The 4,415-nt window shown below is 39.6% G+C and overlaps 1 protein-coding gene across 2 annotated transcripts in view; it reads right to left on the reverse strand.

Annotated features, from left to right (window-relative positions):
• Positions 1-4,415, reverse strand: part of rhbdl1 (rhomboid, veinlet-like 1 (Drosophila)) — a 55,549-nt gene that overhangs the window by 3,498 nt on the left and 47,636 nt on the right. The gene's annotated exons all lie outside the window — the stretch shown is intronic.

Consider the following 4,415-nt stretch of genomic DNA (forward strand, 5'->3'; position numbering starts at 1 on the left):
ACAAGAGAGAGAGAGAGGGAGAAACGAGGGAATCAGAAAACGATGAGAGAAAGAGAGAAACGAGGGAATCAGAAAACGACGAGAGAGAGAGAGAGAAACGAGGGAATCAGAAAATGACAAGAGAGAGGGAGAGAAAGAGAGAGAGAAACGAGGGGATCAGAAAACGATAAGAGGAAAAGGAAGAGCTGCATTTTTCCGCGGCGAGGGACAAAAACAATGGCAGTCAGATAACGAGTCGAGTCACCTTCCTCCAAGTGCTTCACTCTGCGTTTTCACTACATCAGCTGATCTTCACATGCAGTTATAAAGACACACACACACACACACACACACACACACACACACACACAGCAGATAATCTGAAGAAAACAGAAACTAAATGCTGAATATTTCCAGCCAAACCAAAGGAAGTGAAGAGATTAAAATCCACTCAGACGGACGGAAAACGTTCGTTTTGTTCAGCTAATTTAGGAAAAGCAGATACGGAAGTACGAGCCGCTCAAAGGTTTACTGATGACGAGCAAAACGATGAAGATTATTACACACTTTTACTTAAAATACAGCACTTACACGAGTTCAGGTCTGAAACTGCGAAGGAGTATTTATAAAGGTAATAATGTTTCTTGGGGATACAGCTGAGGGCTGTATCCCCAACAAACCGAACCTGCACTGCAAAAACACAAAATCTTACCAAGTATTTAGCTTATAGTGAAAATGTCTAGAAATATCTCCTTATTACTGAGGAAAATACTAGATCCAAAGCAGATTATTTCACTTATAAAATAGGAAAAATGTAAGTTGTAAGTTAAATAATTTGCCAGTGGAGCTAGAACTGGGTTGCTAGGCGACGGGCTGGGCTTGGCAGGGTTGCTAGGCGACGGGCTGGGCTTGGCAGGTCACGCCTCAGTGGAACTAAACGTTTTTCACCAATCTTAAGGAGTTATTGGGCTCCAATTTCCTTCTGAAATGTTATTTGTAAGCCAGTTGGTCTGATTTCAAGTATTCTAAGGTATTTGTACTAAAAACTAGAGGAAAATACTTGCTAAGACTTGGTGTTTTTGCAGTGCTCTCCTGTCTCCCAGACCGCCTTAAGGCTACAGGGCAGCTTCATGTTTTCTCTTTCAGAGCGACAGCGTGCAGCCGAGGGTCTGCAGCCACTGCTTGACAGCAGCGCCTGGGGCTGCGTCGGGATCCCCGAAACGATCCGCTGTCTGCTGGATGAAGCTCCGGCCGCTGCAGCTGCAGCTTCAGTGGATGTTTGGACAAATCATTCAAACCTTCAGTTTCCGGTTCTGGGCTTCGTAGTGCGTTTCATCATGATAAGAAGTGGAGCTGAAGGTTAAAACGTTAATGCTTCGGTGCAGCAGAGCATTACGGCTTCGTGAAAAGAAAAAAGCAGCGCATTTCCGCTGAAAAACTACTTCCTGGAAAAAAACGTGGAAATTTGAAAAGCCGAAACTTTTCGACTGCAAAGGCCATTTTCACAGTATTAGCATGAGCTAATGCTAGCACAATATATCAATATGGTATTTAACAGAAGCTAAAATAAAAACATGGTATTGAGGGGAGGCTAGCTAATGCTAACACATTACCAACATGGTAGTTAATGAATGATGATGCCAAGACGCTACATAAACATGGGATTAGCAGAAGAAATATACATATGTACAATAATAAAACCTTTCTGCTATATTTATATCTTAAACGTCTTTACTGAGAACAAAACGGAACCAAATTCAAATTCGTCGTTTCTGCCAGCAGGTACCAAGCTGAAGGGACGACCACCTGCCAGTGGTCATAATCTTATGCCTGGTTGGTTTGCTGTCCTATTCAGTGACATTAACATGCTAAGAGGTTCGTTTCTCAGGTTTCTCACGTTATTCAGAAGAGGACAATTAAAGGACAGTAGGTGTTTATTTATAACAGAAAATCCCAAACATTGAGAATTATTTTAGAAAAATCTGATGATTCCCACAAGGACAACAGATCATTTGCCTCGACTCTCATCCCACGAGGAGGAGAAACCTTCAGCTCAGCCTCTGAGGACGTTTCCCTCTGAGCGTCGGCCTCCTGTTCGCTCCGGCGCTGCATTAAATCAGGCGGCGCTGCGCCGGAGATGCGCTGCCGTCAGCACTTCTGCAGTCACAGCGCCGTCTCCGCTGGCTAATAAACCGAGGAAACGCCGGACCAGATTTATTTACTAAGCACAAATTAGAAGCGGAGGGAAACTGTTAGCGTGAGCTTATGAGGATCTGTGACACTGTCTGCGCTGACGGCATCAGATCCAGCAGCTGACGCAGGCAGAGACGCTTTCTGCATCGCAATGCTTTACAAAACCACTGCAAAGATCTTTTATTCAAGCAGTTTCACTCCAAAAGTCAAACTAATGCAGATTCATTACACAGAGTGATTGTTTATGTTCTTTAATGATTATTGATTACTTCTTTCTTTAAATATTTGCTAATATTTAACACTTCGGACGGAGTAGCTTGTGAATAAATAAGTAATTTCAACCTGGGGATGAATAAATTATATTTTATTCTATTATAATTGATTAGTTCCTATAAAAAGCACAAATTAAAAGGATTTTGAAAGTTGCGCATCTCAGTCAGTAGCTGTGTTTCTACTACAAATGTGCATAAAACTTTGTCAATATTCCATTAATGTTGAAAAAACTCAAACTAAATAAGTTTCAGCATGTTAATAAGTTTGTTGACGCAGTAAGTCGTTAAAAAAACATGCAGCCCGTCATCCTCCTGCCACTTCCTGTCGTTGTCGTCTTTGTCGTTTCTGCCAGTAGTAACATCCTGTTGCTCATCATGTGACTCGTGTTGTGGAAAAAATGTTTTTGTTGCAGTTTTGTGAGAAAAACTCATTTCTACACATCTGAAAAACCTTCACATCTCAGCAAGAGAACTTTTTATCGAAACGCAAAAGTTTTTTCAGTTTGTAGATTTTTACTAAGCAAATTAATTTAACAACCCTAAATACTCAGTTATGGGCCAGTAAATGTCTTAGTTAGTTCTGAACCATCTAAATATTTTGCTTACAAATTAAATATTTTGTTAGCAAGCTAAATATTTAGATCTGGTCTAGACTTATAAACTAAATTACTTAGCAAGCTAAATATTTAGTTAGCTCTGGTCAACCTAAATTTGAGTTAGTTATTTAGCTCAGAACTAAATATTTAGTCAGTAAACTAAATATATTTGTCTTAAATTCAGTTGGTTAGCTAAATACTTAGCTCTACCAAATATTTAGTTTGAAGCTAAATAGTTAGCTAGTAAAATATTTAGCTTCAAAGTTAGCTTATTATGTAACTATTTAATTTAAAGCTGAACATTTATTTGGGTAACTGTTCAGTTTGAAGTGGTGACATTTATAAATGAATGAATAACGTGGTGAAAACATGAAAAATTTATCCACATTTTTTCCTCTGACAGGTTGAATTATTGCAGTTAATTTTTTACAGTGTAACTTCACAAACAGCGCTCTATATGAACATACGTTTGTTTTTCCTCAACACAACTGCCGACCTAGAAAAGCTCGTTTTCTAGTGACGAGCAAAAACGATGTTAAAACCACGAGAGAAACCAGGCCAGGCATCCGGGGATTCGAGGTAAAACTGACACACTGCCAAACTGAGCGATAAAATAATCATCTTCCAGCAACATAATGAGTCAAAAAATCAGCAACTAAAACTAATGAAGAAACACAAACATTTACAGCCACTTTTCATTCTAACCCAGTGGCTCTAAACCTTTTTGAGGAACCGAACCCACCAGTTTCATATGCGCATTCACTGAACCCTTCTGTAGTGATAAATAAAATATGATTTTTTTCCCCCCATGATCACTAAGTCTTCTTAAAAGGAAGAGTCTCTGAGATCAGTTCTTCAAAATATATTCAGTGTTTTCAGCAAAGTTGAGCTGACTGTCCAGGAACGACCCAAGATATTTAAAATGTGCCACAGTTTCAACAGGTTGGCCATCGAGAGAAACTGGAACCACTTTAAGGTTTTGTTTAGATCATTTAATTAGCTCTACATTCTTAAAAGAATGAAAAATGAATAATAAATAATAAAAACTTTGCGGTATTCTGATTTAGTAATTATATTAGTTGTGCTACCACCCCCACGCCACTAGAGGCAGTACCAACCCCGAAAAGATGCGACTAAGGAGCAGATTTAGAAGAACACCAAAAGCTACAGAATTTGGTAAAAACTGTGAGTTTTGCTGAAGTAAATAAAGACACAAGTTCAAATCCCTGCTGAGAGTGGAGCTCCTTCAATCAGGGCTCCTCCGCAGCCCTGATTGGCTAAGCAATGTAACGTGATCCTCTGATTGGCTAAGCAATGTAACGTGATCCTCTGATTGGCTAAGCAATGTAACGTGATCCTCTGATTGGCTCAGCAA

Source organism: Poecilia reticulata, linkage group LG19 (assembly GCF_000633615.1).
Source record: "Poecilia reticulata strain Guanapo linkage group LG19, Guppy_female_1.0+MT, whole genome shotgun sequence".
Lineage (NCBI taxonomy): Eukaryota > Metazoa > Chordata > Actinopteri > Cyprinodontiformes > Poeciliidae > Poecilia > Poecilia reticulata.